Here is a 15,830-nt window from a genome sequence, read left to right as displayed (position 1 = left end):
AAAATAAGATCCCTCCAGTGCAAAACTCTCCTGTGTGTCAGCCTTCATTTTCCTACCAGCCCAGCAGTGAATGAGGCACTTTTAATTAAGTGCAAGATAAGTATGGAAAACTGAGTTGGAGAAACAAGGAGGAATGGGATTATTCTAATCCAATGTGACATAATTAAATGCAGGAATCAAAGGCTCTTAGTGGCACAGAACTTGTTAGAGCCTTGAAGTGGGTATTTGCACTTTCTTCTGACATGCTGCAGCCTCTTTACAAAAACAAAGCTTTTTCAGAAGGGATGAAACGGTGACAGAGACGTTCATAAATCACTTGGAAAAAAGGCTAAAGAAGCAAAAAACCCCATAAAACAACATTACAGCGAAAGGCTGTTCTTCAAGAACACCCAGCAAAACAAAAGCAAAATAAACTCTGGCAGCACTGATGATGACATTACTTTGAGATCTTTTTTTTCCCAATTGTGTCTTAATAATAGTAATCTTCCAAGCTACCAGAAGGAAATTTGCCCTCTGCAAAGATGCTTCCAGGGAATGCTTGGGGAACAGAGAATTTCAGGCATAAATGAACTCATGAACTTGCAGGTGTATTTTGTGTCTGAGCTCCAGTTTTTTTGCAAGGTTAGCTCCAGTTTTGTTTGGTCAGCTCCAGTTTTTGGGTTTGGAGGAGGTAGGATGAAATGATCTCCCATCATCCTGCAGTGACTGATGTGGCTCCCTGCGGCTCAGGGATCTGCACTTCCCAGGGGATGATGCCCTGGAGCTCACTAACTTCTCACAGGCTGTTATTTTTTCCAGCACTCAACCCCATCTCCACACCTCCCAACACTGGCTACAATAACCACTTTTAATTCCAGGAATCGGGCTGGAATATTCCACTTGTTTCACTCACATCCTTCACTTCTCACGGAGCTTTCCCAGGCTGCTGCTGGAGACAATTCCAGCTCCTGCAGTAACTCAGGAGATGAGCGGAGATGGGTGTCCTTGAGGGGAGACCTTCCTGCCCACTGAATCCCAAAAGATGCTGAGCACAGGGAGCATTTTGAGTGGGAAGAGCTGAGCCAAGGCAAAGCCTCCAGGGTTGGCAGGAATGAGGTTCAATCCCAGCACTATGGAGCCCATGGAACACAGCTCCCACTCTCCATACCAATGAAAATAAATTAAATCGTTTTTTCAGTAATTCAATACTAAACCAAATTCTGAGTAGATTAATAGAAGGATGATGCCAGAAGTTATCTTTTCAGGGTTGGGGCTTGGTTTTCTCCCCTGTTTTGGCATTCTTTCCCTTTTAGCTGTCTTCCTTGTTTTTTCTGCTCCCAAGATGGGAGAAGAGGACAAGACGTCAAAAAAGAAATATATTAGATTTGCCCAGTCTCTAAAAAATAAAAAAAGACCCAACATCCCCAAGCTTTTGCCATGCTGTTTTGGGGTGGTTTTTTTTCAGCTTCTCAGGAGAGAGAAGTAGAGAGGAAAACCAGGGCATTTCTTTCCTTTTAACAGGCTCAGAGACGGAGTGGGAACACACAAAAATTTATCACCATCCCTTTCTGGGTAATCAATACACCTGAAGAAGTGTTTCCTATCGATCCCCCAGCTCCTGTATCCTTGTGCCGGTGTCAACACCACATCCAAAGATTCTGGGTGGTGTGTAAACAGCTAATAAAAGGCAACGTGTCTGTTGTGATATATAGATTCCCTGGCCACACAACCATGGGGAAGAGTTATCCATGGGTGCCTGTCTTTTATTGCTGTCAAAGGCACGGTGCTTTGGTTGGAAGCCCCTTTGATACTGGCAGAGATCCAATATTTAGGGAAGGCAGAGCTCTGGGAATAAATACGATGGCTCATTTTAGCTGCCTGAGGATCAAACAGATTGTTTTCTGGCAGGCTTTGTTTGGAGCGTGAGGTGTCGTCTGTGTCCCTCCGTGCAAAATCTCCTCTCCCCACACAGGAGCAGTGGCAGGATGGCCGAGGCACCTGGCTGATGTGTGTCTGTGGATGGGCACGGGGTGACAATCCAGCCTGACAACCCCTCAGCGCTGCATCCCCACTAAAATAAACGTGGAGGTGACTCCGAGGCTGCCTGCACATGTGGATGTGGGCAAGGGAGGGACCTCACCTGAATCCAGGTGTTGAAAACTCTCCTCCTTCCTCTGAGCTGGCCAGAGTCCCGGCTCCAGACATGAAAAAGCAGCAGGAATGTACCCATGGCTATTAAAAATGAGAGGACAAAAGTGTTCTCAAAAGAGGACGTTTCCTGGGCTCCTCTCCTGGTAAGGCCACTTCAGCTCTCTAGGAAGGCTGATGCAAAAGGGCCATAACTCTTCTGTCCCACCTTTCACAGCTTTAATACTCTCAGTAGCAAGGGACTGTGTCTTCTCTCCGAACTGAATTTATTCAGCTTCAAATGCCTTTCCTTCCTTTTTTTTTGTTTGTTTGTTTGGGGTTTTTTTTGTTTTTTTTTTTTTTTTGTTGTTTGTTTGTTTTTTGGTTTTTTGGTTTTTTGTTTTTTGCGGGGTTTTTTTTTGTTTTGGTTTGGGTTTTTTTGTGTTTTGTTTTGGTTTTTTTGCCCATGAACTGAGTATTTTAATCCCCTCATGCAAGACGAAAGAGGAGCAGTAAGCAAAGCAGAGAAGCAGAGCTAAAGAGCCCCACGCTCCTTGTCCCCTCCCTGGCACCATCGGGCATCCCGGGTGAGCAGCCCCACACTGCCACCTTGCTCATTTATTCGGCAGCAGCTCCAGGCAGGGCAGAGCTGGCTCATTTCTCTCCTGACTCACACACATCACTCCCCATAACGTATAAAGGCATTAAAAAAATCCCAAAACAATAGAACAAACCCACCCCGCTGCCCCCAAAAGGCACTTTTCCACCATCCAGCCCTCGTGCAGACAATAAACTTTTCCATCCCAGCCTAAGGAATTGGCTTCCTGGGCAGTGTTCCCGGGGTTATAAAGCTCCCCGGTGCCACCTCCTGTGAGAGGAGAGGGCTAAAAGCACCCAGTGGACTCTCAGAGAGTTCCTAGGAGTAGCGTTTATACACCCCTAAAATAAATCAGTGCAGCAGGGCAGAGCTGCCACGGGCAGTTAATGCCCCAAAATCTCACCAGGAGCAGGCTCTGTGCGCTGTCCAGGTGTGAAATGTGCTGGGTTATGAACTTCCAGCTCCCTCCAGCCCGGGAAACCTCCCACCACCCTGCCCAAAAAGCCACCAGCACGCAGCTACAGGTGGTCAGGTGCCTCCCTTGGGGACAAACTTCAGGTGAGGCCCCGAAAGGCTGCTCACACAGATGTTGGCAGCTGGTGCCAGCCTGAGGTTACCTGCACCTACCTGCTCCTGCTCCGAGCTCGTGCGCTCAGCAGAACCAGCCCAAAGGGCACAAAAGATGTGCCCAAATTGTTTCCTGCTCCTGGTGGGAAGGCCAGCTCTCCAGGGCAGTGCTAGAGAGGAGAGAGAACTTTTTAATGCCCTTTAAAAAAAAAAATCCCACGAGCAGGAAAGCAGTAAAATCCTGAAACTTGCTTAACACAAGACTGCTCCTGGGTGATACATCATTAAATTGGTGAACTTTAGGATAGTATAGAATATTAGATTATTAGACTATTATATAGAATATAAATATTAAAGAATATTTAATATACAACCTGAGGACCACAAATGTATCTATGCACTCCTTACCCGCCCACAAATAAAGCAGCAAAGCTTGGGGGAAAAAAAAAATCTGGAAGAAATCCAGAGAAATATTGTGGCTATGAGCTGCAATCCAAAGAAGATTCTTGGATAATGAATTAATTAGAATTAAATTACTGAATATAGGGTTTTAATTTTTTTTTTTTAATTCCTTAAGCTCAAAGCTGTCATAAAGCCTGTGACACTGCAGTGCCTGGAATACTTATAAGCTGCCAAGGAGAGAACCTGCCTTTATTTTTTATGGATTAATTCCGTGGTGCCGGGTAGGAGGCTTTGCTCTTGTAAGGCCACCTGCTAATCTCATTATAAAATGCCTTGTACCGAGTCAGAAACTGTGATAAACCACCTGGAGATGCTGCACAGGTTTGCAGAGCTGGTGTCAGACGTGGTGAACCTCGTTCTGCTCTCTCAACTCACCTCCTGACAGGCAGTGAGGGGCACTTTATCAGTGTGAGGAAAACAGGACCCCCCACACAGCCCCCTGAAAGCCTGTTCACTCCCAAAAATATCCACAAAACTGCATTTTTTTACTGGGACACTGCAGAGCCTTTTGACACCAGAGCTGGGGTGAGGTTGGTGCGGTGCTGTGATCACTTCTGCCCTGCCCTGGGGAGAGGTTTGCCCGAATCCTCATAAATCCCAGGAGCTTGGAGCAGCAGTGCTGGAACAGACCGAGCTGCTGAGTGACCCTCCCTGGCTCCTGCAGGCTGAGCAGACCCAGAACCCACTATTAAATCTCCCTTCTGTCCTCCAGCAGCCAGCCAAAACTAACCCCAGCATTTATCACACTCCTCCTCTCGCTGCACTGGCCCAGCCAGAACTTCCTCAGGTTTGTTTGCTCTCTGATTCAGCAGAAATCGAAGAGGGGCTCTGAAAACAAAGTCACCTTTGTGGCACCTGTCAGCAGAGTTTTATTATTGTTGCCATCCCGATGGCTGTTGAGATAAAAGGAGGAGTTCTTTCAGATTACACAATGGATGTAATTCAATAAGCGATTGACTCAGTGGTGGTGAGCAAAGAACTCGTACTGTTCTTTCTCCTCCTTTTTCCTCCGTGGTCGAGTCATTTGTGTCTCATCCCTCACAATTCCCAGTGTTTGTTCTTGTCTGGCCAGGGGCAAACAGGAGGTTCCAGAAGAGCCACGTCCCCCTCATCCCCACCTGTGGCCACAGTGGATAGTTCAATGTCTACCTGAACAAAGAGCTCTTCTGGAAAACAAAGATAATTTTCTGGAAAGAAGAATTGAAGTTTGCACATGTATTTTCCTTCCAATTAGTTACTTTATCTCTTCCTTTATGTATCTCTGCAATAAAAAACTGCATTACCTGGCATCCTCCTGCGAGAAGGAACCTGTCACGACCTGATTTTTTAGCAACACCTGAGACCCTTCACCCTCAGACGTGAAACAATAAACCCCATTTTAGCCTCCTCACTGAAGGAAGCCAGGTGCTGACAGCTCAGCTGTGGGTGTGAATTATGAGAGTAATCGGATGGAGACAAGCACTGGGAGATTTACAGCTGGAACAGCAGCATCTGCATGGCTCCAGAGCTCCTGTTTCCCACCCCAATCCAAACACCAGAGCCTGGGAGAGCAGGGTGTGATCCTCTGTGTCCTGCCACCCCATAAAACACGCCTGAAAAAGAGCTTCCAGGACTCCCCACCAGGTTTCCTCATTTTGGGGGTTTCACAACCCAGACTTACCTTATCCAAAGGTGCTTTTGTCCCCGAGGCCCCCGTGAGCAGATCCAGCGGCAGGGAAGCACTGCCGACATTCCCTGGTAACACTCCAGCAGTGGGGAATTATGAAGGTCTGAACACAACTGAACTGTTAGCCAGCAAATCAGGGACTGCACCAACCAGCTGAGCCCCTGAGGAGGTGCAAAGGTAACCCAGGGCAGTGAGCAGCTGAACACCACCACTCCACAGCAACAGGGAAGAGGCTCCCATCCCTGCGGGACAGCTGCTGGATGTGTCAATATTGTGAGAGATGGGTAAATCGTTCCCTGAATAAAACCAGCTACCTTGGTTTGTGCTGAGCTGACCCTGGGGAGGGCCCCTCGTACCCCACAGCTGCTGGCTGGGACCAGCTGGGCTTCCAGGTGGGACCTGCTGCCAAACCACAGAATCCTGGAATGGTTTGGGTGGGAGGGGACCTTAAACATCATCCAGTCCCAAGCCCCTGCCATGGGCAGGGACACCACAACTATCCCAGCTTGCTCCAAGCCCCAGTGTCCAACCTGGCCTTGGACACTTCCAGAGATCCAGGGGCAGCCACAGCTTCTCTGGGCACCCTGTTCCAGAGCTCTCCACTCCCACAGGGAGGAATGAAACAACGCAGCTCAGGATAGGGTTGGATCTTTGACTTTCCTTCTTTTCTCTCTTGCAGGGCTAGGCACAGCCCAGGCTCCCCACATGTTGTCCCATGGCTCTGCCAGCTCCTAAACGCTCCCCTCGGGCTGCAGATGATTCCCATTCGTGGCAATGAGGCGGGACCAATTTTGGAATCATTTTGGGCACTGTAATATTTTGTTCTGTAAATGTTTACCCGGCACACATCAGTCTGTTCACTCCCAGCACGCCGGGAGAGCAATCTGCATGGGAATGAAAGGGAAATGGAGACAGGCTCTGCTATACAGATGCTCAGAAAATTGCCAGAGCTTTGGATCCACACACTCGGAAGACACCACATCATTCCCCTGATTTATCTCGTGCTGTTCCAGCCAGAGAAAATAAAACCTTAAATAATTCCATCATTTTTGATGTCCGGCCTTTTATGAATTCCAAGGGACATTTGTGGGAACGCTTCCCACTCAGCTTCTAATTTGATGGAGGTTATTTGAAATATGTTGAATTTTTTTTTTCTCCCTTTACAGATAAAACAGCCCCTCCAGGAGGACATGGAAATAAATAGCAAGCGAGGGAGATGAACAGGAAGCCTTCACTCAGAAAGTAAAGATAGGATTTTTGCACGCTATCATTTTGTCCCCTATGGAATGACGAGTTCTGCAGCAGGTATAAGCGCATGAGGAATATTCTTTGTTTGAATCCCTCTGCTAATTTAAGTCTCGGAGTTAAGGGCTGGGAGATTTAACCTGCTCTGCTCCCTCACTCTGACTGCAGGGACATAAACACGGGTGGCCTTGCCAGGTGTGAGCCGTGCCGAGGATGGGATGAGGCGGAACAAAGCGGGAGAGTCCCCGGAGGAGACAAAGCGCCGCTCTCAGCCCTGAGCACAGAGGCGATTCCAATCCCATTAGCTCCAGCAGACAGCGCTTCTCCCGAGGCCACGGGAAGGAAGTTCTGCTCTAAAGGAGACAGACACACTCGGGACCGTGGGAACACAAGTCCAGGCTCTGGAGGGACACAGTTCTTCCAAAACGAGGCAGGGACACCTTCCACTAGACCAGGTTCCTCCAGGTCCCATCCAACCTGGCCTTGGACACTCCCAGGGATGGTACAGCAAGAGCCCTGCCTGTGAAGGACCACGGTGTAGGCAATGCTTGTGCCTCCTTTGTTTTCACTCCTCGCTGTTTGGGCGCCTCATCCATGCAGATGCTCATTCCCCAAAACCCTGGAGAAAGCACGAGAATGCATTTTCCACAGAACAACGAAATCAACAAACTGGTGAAAGGATTTCAATCCCTAATTCACGCAAAATCACTGGATGACAAGGGATTTTGTTTCTCTAAGCAGGTCCATTGTCTATCAGTGGTGAGGGCTTTGCAGCCACCCAGGAGGGTGCTCAGCTCCCGTGGCTCCTTCCTGGCTCCAGCATCTCCCACACGGTGCTCCGAGGATGGACAGAACATGCACAGAACCTCACAGGGACAATCTAAATACTGCAGATACCCATGGGATTTATAATTAAGGTGCTTCAGGCACTGCATCAACAAGGTGACTCATTCTTTCCACCAAAGTTCAATAATTTGGCCAAAAGGTGTGGTTTCAGACACATTTTTGGTAGCACAACCCTCAGCTTATGTATGACACTCCTCTGGGATTGAATTCAAACGTAAAGATTGATTCCGGTTTATTCTTTAGGTTACACAAGGAAAGGGCAAAACCAGTAGCCTATGTTAAGCCTTCATTATCTCTAGATTTGAATAAGTTCTTAATATATTTAGAGAGCAATGGAGGAACATTTTAACAGAATTTTTCCCATCTGCTCTACTGGGAAGCAACAGCAATTAATTTTGAAAATATTTATAAATTTTGCTTTGCAATTACTCTGTGTTTTGGAATTATTTGTAAGCTACTCATTTCTGTAAATATTTATTCTTAGCAATGGTGATTTGGCTATGCATTAGGAAAAAAATTACTTTTCCTTATTTGTGAATCCACTCCTAAAAAGAAAATCTCTCCAGAGAAGGAATCCCAGGATGGTTTGTGTTGGAAGGGAGCTTCCAGACTATCCAGCTCCCAGCCCTCACCATGGGCAGGGATACCTTCCACTGCCCTAGATTGCTCCAAAGCTCCATCCAGCCTGGCCTTGGACACCTCCAGGGATGGGGCATAGAGGGAACAACAGAAGCAGCTGCTTTCCTGTTTTTGCCCTGAGTCTCATCCCTGGGTCTGGTCAGGCCCTGCCCCTATCTGCTCAGCTCAGAAACTGGAAATTCAGAGGTTCACCACACTGCTCCCAGTGCCCCCAGAAACAGGGAAAAAGGGAAAAGCCGAACTCAGAACCATTTGTCCTGTTCTGGTCCCTCCAGTAAAGACATCCAGAATTTAGGCAGTGATCTGATGGACAGTATCCTTGTCGAGCTCAGAGGGAAGACCCCTGATTAATGAGGATAACACACTGGGAAGTAGAGGAATTTCTGTTTACCCTAAGCCAACACCTAGGTTTCACCCCGGGATATGCAGCCCTGTGGGTGCTGAGTTTTCCCTAAGCCCCTGTGGGCACTGCTGGAAGTATCCAGCAGGCTTTTACCGTGGGCAGAGATGTTTGCCATGGGGCAGTCCCGTCCCATCCTGTTTATTCCGGACGGATGCTCTGCCAGGTTTCATGGCCCCCTGACCAAAGGGGCTCTGAAGGGAGAGCAGTGGGAAGCATCCCAGGGCCCCCTCTCTCTGCAGTTCCCCTTTCCAGGCACGCTGAGCCCCTGGCAGCAAGGCAGACTGTCATCCTTCTGTCACTGCTCCATCAGCTGCCTCCGGGGAATCGGAATCCTCCGGAAAGCAGCGCTCCCACCACCGCCCTCCTCCTGCCTGACAGCGAATCCCCAGATCTCCCACGCGGGTCCATTATCCCTGTCAGAGGCACTGGTGCAGGGAGCAGGGGGATGCAGTGGCATTCCAGAGGACGGTGGCAAGCTGGGAATGAGCTGTGGGTCAGCACACGGGGCACCTCTGCCCTCATTTGTACACAGGCTTTGGCTTTGGCCACTTAATTTCTCTGCAAATAAAGGCACTTTCCAGGTGTCAATGCCGACTGTCAAACGGCGACTCCACAGTGACAATCACAGCAGTGACCAGTGCTATGGGCTTCAAGGCCAGGCTGGATGGGGCTGGGAGCAACCTGGTCTTGGTAGTGGAAGGTGCCCCTGACCATGGCAGAGGTTGGAAAAAAACAAGCTTTAAACCTCCTTCTAACCCAGACCATTCCAGGATTTTAGGATCTCATAAGAAAAAAAACTTTAGACCCTATTCCAGGGAGAAGAACTGCAAATATGAGTGCAGGCAGTCCCCACAAAGGCATGCACCTCCTGATACTTTAACAAATCCTCCCCAAAACCATCAGGTACTTTGTGAGGCCACCTGGAGCACATGGAATGTGCTAAAGCAACAGGAAAACAGCTGCAATATCTGAAATTCCAGTCATCTTGGGAGACCTGCACAAGCGCTCCGGCTCGGAGCTCCCGCCTCATCCATCGTGACGGCCTTGTCTACAGGGCAGCACCTGTGGCAGATCAAAATCTCAGATGGTGTTTTACCTTCTAGAGGCCACGCATCCTGAGCAAATGAACCTTTTCCCTATAATCCATCTGGCCCTGGCTCCAGGACGTGGCAGAACACTTTGTAAACCGGGACGTGACCAAAAGCATCTCCCACGGCAAAACTCCCCCGTTCCCTCAGCCACCAACACTCCCAGGCTCCCCTTCCTCGAGCAGGGCGAGATCTACGGCCTGTGTCTGGATTTATTTATGTGCCAGGTGCCTTTCCCAGTACACCTTGTGTGGGAGGAAGAGCGAGTGGAATGACTGCTGTAATTGAGGAGCACAGTCCATTCCACTTCTTTGTTATAATCAGGAGTTTTGACAAATCATTTTTCCCCATAGCTTCTGGCTGGTAAAATGATTTAAGACATCAGGATTTCAGTCAGGCAGGGTAAGGAAGGCTCTTTCCCAGCCCAGAGCAATGGCCAGCACAGCCCCTCTGCATTGCTGTTTATTATACACCTCATTTACTCTGATCTACAGCTAATACTGAACCAAAGCTCGAAGCCTGTGAAAGTCACATTTCCCTACATAGGCAAGGCCACTTTGGCTTGTCAGAAGCACATCCTTCATCCCTATCCAGCATCATTCCACCTGGGCTACACTTGCCTCCCTTCCCAAAACTTTGACTCTTGCACTATCTCTTCTCCAACCTACAGACCAAAAGGCTTGGAGCAGGACATTTCATGTGTTTATCCTTCCCAAAGATGAAAAAATAGCACTATTCCCTGTGCCGCTTGGATAGCACCTGGATTTCTCCAAAGCTTTTCTCCAGCCACAGCAGCTCTCGCACTCTTTAACCTCCTCCCTGTAATTTTTCCACGTTTTTTGTCTGTGCCACAGGGGATTTCTTACCTCTTCGTGCATCTTCATAAACCGGGCGTGTCCACAGCAGTGGAACTCCAGGGAACACGAGGCAGAATGACAAGGCTGCAAACCCATGTGCTTAATTTCACAGTCCAGTTCCCCGACATGGAAGACAGCCCTGTCTCCCTCCCGTGTCCTCCAGCCTCCAGGCCTACGGTGTCCAGCAATTTATATTCATCACACACCTGACACACACTTTTATGGATTAAACTTCCAGCCTGGAGCCCATTAAAACATCAACAGACAATGCAAAAGTTATTAAAAGCTCTAACCCCTCCTCTGTCACTGCAGGTAACTAACATCCTCTAACAGTGGTTTAATATACACACACACACAGAGTACCTGCACCCAAAACATTTGGGATTCTCTTCAGAAGGGTGAGGATTTGGGGAATACTTCCACTGGAAACAGCTGCAGCAGGACAATATGGTCCCTTGTGTTTCCTCTACCTTTTCCATCCTCTCCCAGATGCCACCACAGACCTGCAGCTTTGCAGCTCCTGCCTTTGCAGGGCAGTTTTTCTAACAAGCTACAGGCTGCTGTGAATGGAAGCCAGTCCCTGGAGCTTCAGGCCATCCCCAGGATATGTTTTCATCTCCTTTGCAATAATTTTTCCTCCATGTATATATATATTTAAAAGCAGTCAAATAGCATGGCCTGGTACAGGTCAATATGCCACCATATTAAGGAAGCCTGAAGCAAAAAGCATTGCTAGAACAAAACCAGGTCTTAACAAACAGAATCAGGAGGAAATGGGTCCTGGGGGGAATCACAGGAATCACCCCACAGTATACTGCACTGACATAGCACCATGGATTGTACATGGCTTACAGGGAAATAGGAAGTTGGAATTCAATGCCTTCACTTATCTGAGGAGCTGGTTCATCTCTCCTGATGGAAAAAGACCTGAGGTGCTCAAGCTGTAAAACCTGGAGTGCCTTTTCCCCGATTTGTGGATTGAAATGCATCTGAAATCTCAGAAGAATCATTTCCATGAGGAGCAAGGTCAAGCCAGGCAGAATTCCTTTTCAACCTTTCAAGCACTAACTTGCTTTTTAATTTCTTTTTTTAAGCTATTGCAGAATCCATTTGGGTTGAAGATGGATGTCAGAGCAAAGACATTAAACAATGCCAAGGATGCTCTGAACAACCTCCAGAGTCGCCTTGAGGAGGTCAGGGTGTTAATTCATCAGGAACAACATTATTTGTGATATCTGCTGATTTCCACTCTGTGACTCATTTGCACCTTTCCCGAGTTAGGGAAAGGAATACACTGAAATCTTACATTACAAATATTCTTCAGTACTCAGTAACTGATTAAGTAATTTACTCCATACAATTGACATGAATCTTGAAAGGGAAAACGTGTGGAGAAAATGTGCTCCTTTCCCACCCAGGAAGGTGAGAAATCCCTCAATTAAAAAACCATGGGTTTAAAAACGTTCATAATTCTCAAATTCATCTTTGAGAGGATGCAGCAGAATCAAGGAGTAAGATGTGACCTTGCAGACCTTAAAATTATCCCTCCCTTGTTTGGCAAAGCTGAGATGGCAGAAACTGGTGCCTTGGGGTTACATGTGCACACGTGGCTGTTATTCCCACATCCAAAATAAATCCCTGCCTGCCCATTCTGGCTACAACTTTATATCACATTTCCCTGCCATCACTGACTTCTTTCACAGCTGCTTTTCCATCCAGATTTTCTTTCCCTCAGATTTAAAGCTGTGGAGCGGCAGCAGTTTTAGGGGAACAAGGCCCATCCTCGGCACAGCACAGGGGCTGCAATTTCATCCTGGGGTGGGGCTGCTCCACGTGAATCCTGCCTTTGTGCTGGGGGCACCAAGGGGAGCCTCTCCCCAACCCCTGAATCACCCCCTTGTATTCAGCCACAGACGGGCGCTATCCAGCTCCTGGCAAATCCGCATCTCTGAAAACACAGGGAAGGGAAGCCAGGGCAGGGCTGGAGCAGGATCCACCCCGAGCTGCAGACACTCTGACTTTGTCCCCCAGCTTCCACTTCGGCAGTGGTGGCACCCTTCAAGCCTGCAATCAGTGTTTGCCAGGGAGATTCCCGGTAAAATACAGTAATTTCCCGTTCTCCTAAGGAAAAATAAACATTACCCTTCTTTCCCCCAGCCTTCAATCCCAAAGCCTGGCATATTCACGGCCGTGGCTTTTGCTCCTGACTGGGCAGAGGCCTGCTTCTCCCCCCAGAGCCTTGCACAACCCAGAAGATGTAAATATGGGAAATTAGTGGGAAAACACATCTCCTAAACCACAGGGATCCTTTGGGACAAGGGTAACGCGTGGAAGACTCCACTTGATTCATTACGGAGATCAAGGAACAGGGATAAGGAAATGGATACTGTAGAAGGGCTCAAATCCCAACCACATTACCTAATAATAATTTATAATAACACATAACATCCAATAAAACCCCTTCCCAGGGAGGCAGCTGCAGCTCTCTAGGAAATGCCAAAAATGTCACGGTACTTCTCTTCTTATTTTTCTTTTCTTTTTCTTTTTGATGGGGATATCTGTTTGTCGATGAGGGTTTTCTGAAGGTGGCACAGCACCGAGGGGTAGCAGAAAAACACTTTTCCCAAGAAGCAGGATGCTCCTTCCCGGCTTGCCGGGATCCTGACGCCAGGTGGCAGCACAGCCTCAGCCACGGACTGCAGCGGGAAGACAGGGGATTGGAAAATGGGAGGAAAAAAAGATGAAAAGGGGGAAAAAGCAGGGGATTTCTAACAGGCTGCCTGCAGGGGAAGCAGCTCTGCTGCAGGAATAGCTCCAGTGGGATGCTCCAGCTTCCAGCCCTAGGAAAAAGCAGCCCAAGATGCCAAAGGGCTGGCACAGAGGACAGGGATACATGGACACAGCCGTAGGATGCTGGCACACGTACAGGGATGCACACATTTGTTATTCCTCCTCAACCCCTCAAAAAACCAAAAAATCATCTTATTTTAAACCAGAAACACACATTACTGTAAATTTCAACTAATGCCATAAACTGGGATTTGGGATCTCATGTTAAAACATCAGCCAGGCTGAGCAGCAGATTTTGGTTTGGTTTAGGCCTTTTAAAAGCAAAATAGCACACTTTCTGAGGAAAGCCATCCTTGGAAACAGACAGTGAGAAGCAAAGGCGATGCTGGGAAACACAGAGGTATTTCCCAGCCCAGAAATGCCTAGAAGTGAAGTGGAAAGGGTTTTCCAGTCTGCATGTGAGCCAGGAGGGGCTGGCTGCAAGTTCATCAAGCTCCAGGGTGAAACTAAGAAGCTATTTTATTCCTGTGATACAATCAGTAAGCTACCAGCCTAAAGGACAGAATGAACCATGGAATTACTGAATGGCTGGGTGGGAAGAGACCACAAAGCCCATCCAATTCCAACCCCTGCAATGGGCAGGGGACACCTTCCACTAGACCATGTTGCTCCAAGCCCCATCCAGCCTGGCCTTGGACACCTCCGTATCCTGTTGGTCAACTTTACCTCTCCAGAGCAATTTGCCTCACAGAACAATTCTTTGGCCAAAATCCCTTCCCAAGCCCTTTTCTCCCCGCTCTGTTGTGTAACCACAGCTCCTCCCAGCCTTTGTCTTCCCGCGGGACTGAACGAGCTGGGAATTGGCCTCTCCTTCCCTGAAATGGATAGCTCCGGTGCCAACAAACCCAGGGGGTCAGGGGCTCCAGAGAGCAGCACTCGAATAACTGAGTGCTGGAGCAGCCTGTCCAAAGGGGGGCCGGGGAGAATCCTTGCCTGGAGATGTTCAAAATCATCTGGACATTCCTTCCCTGGGGATGTTCAAAACCATCTGGACATAATGCTCTGGGGAGGGCAACTCCTGCCGAGCAGGGCGTTTTCTGGGAGGTGGTTGTGTCTTCATATTTCTCACGGAGTGAGGCAAAGCATTAGGAGAAAAAATGCAAATAAAGGCAGTGAGGAGAGTGAGGGGGGGGCAGCAATGCTTCAGTAGTTATGGGAATATTGGTGTTCAGCTCAAGTAAACGTCCCCAAAAATGTCAATAAGCACTGTACTGGCTCGCAGGACTGGTCCCTTGCCATGGATAATAATCTCTCACACCACACCTGACATACCTTTCCATGGTTCCATGGCCCTGCGCTGGGCAGGGACTGCTCAGTGCTCTCACACAGCTCCAGCCCTGAGAAACAATTGTTCTCTGCCGGGAAGTCGCTGAACTGTGCAGGTTCGGGAGGCTGAAGGAACTCTCCCTTGGCACCCGGACTGTCCATGGACACTGAAGTGGGCTACAACCTGGCCTCCCTTTTACACAGACCATTGTCATCCAGCTAATTCCGCCTCAAACGTAGTTCAAACTCAGTTTGTAGGCTAAGGGTTGGAGAAATCAGCCTTTAAAGAGTGACCAGAATTATACATTGCTTAAATCCCTCCAGCCTGAACACTGATGTTTTAACTTGGCCTGAACAGCCGCCCACACAGCTCCTTTATTCCCCACTCCCACAACTGGGATATAGACCATGTTCCCAGTCGTGGTGTGAGAAAAGGGACCTCTCATCCCAACATCCTCACCTTGAGGGCTCCTGCATGGCCCAGGGCACCTGCCTTCTGCTGCATCCCAGCCAGGAGCACAAGGGAGGAGATGATGAGCCCCTACACAGAACATCACCCAACCAGCAAGTGGTGGGTGTTCTGCTCCAGTTCTTCCTGCCCTGGAGCAGAACAGGGAAAACTCAGAGCACTGAAGACACACACTGAAGAGCCTGGCCAGAGCAAGGCCACAGGGGTCACCTTTTGGGCAGGGTGACGACCTGAAAAAGGTGCAAGGGCACGGCGGGAGCATGAGGCAGAGCAGACACCCAGCACTGCAGCCCTGATGTGAGATTCCACAAATTCCTCCTGCCATAGGAGGGATAAATAAAGGAGAAGGTCACGCACTTGCCCTTCCTCCCCTACCCCTCAGTAATTCCCTCTGTGTTTTCTCCCTGCCAACACACCGAGGTGTGCCCTCACCAGGTGGACATGTGGTGACTCCTATGACACAAATAAGAGTGTCCAGCTTTCCCAACCTTTCCTCCCACACCCAGGACAAGCAGGACTGCCCAGAAACCATCCGTAACAACACATCTTATGAAATGGTTTGGGTCTGTGGGAGATTTCCTGAAGATGAAGAAATCATCTAAGAAACTAGTGGCAAGGAAGTTGGTCACAGATCTGGGAATGATAACCTGCTCTAAAGTTGCTCTTACATTATTTGATCAGTGATGACAATTTGTTACCTCTAAAAAGTTGTTTTACCTATAATGTTACTTTAACTCTCTTAACTGCGAGCTTTTTTTTATACCCCCT

Source organism: Sylvia atricapilla, chromosome 4, assembly GCF_009819655.1.
Source record: "Sylvia atricapilla isolate bSylAtr1 chromosome 4, bSylAtr1.pri, whole genome shotgun sequence".
In the NCBI taxonomy this organism is placed as follows: domain Eukaryota; kingdom Metazoa; phylum Chordata; class Aves; order Passeriformes; family Sylviidae; genus Sylvia; species Sylvia atricapilla.
Note: the sequence above shows the minus strand (reverse complement) of the source record.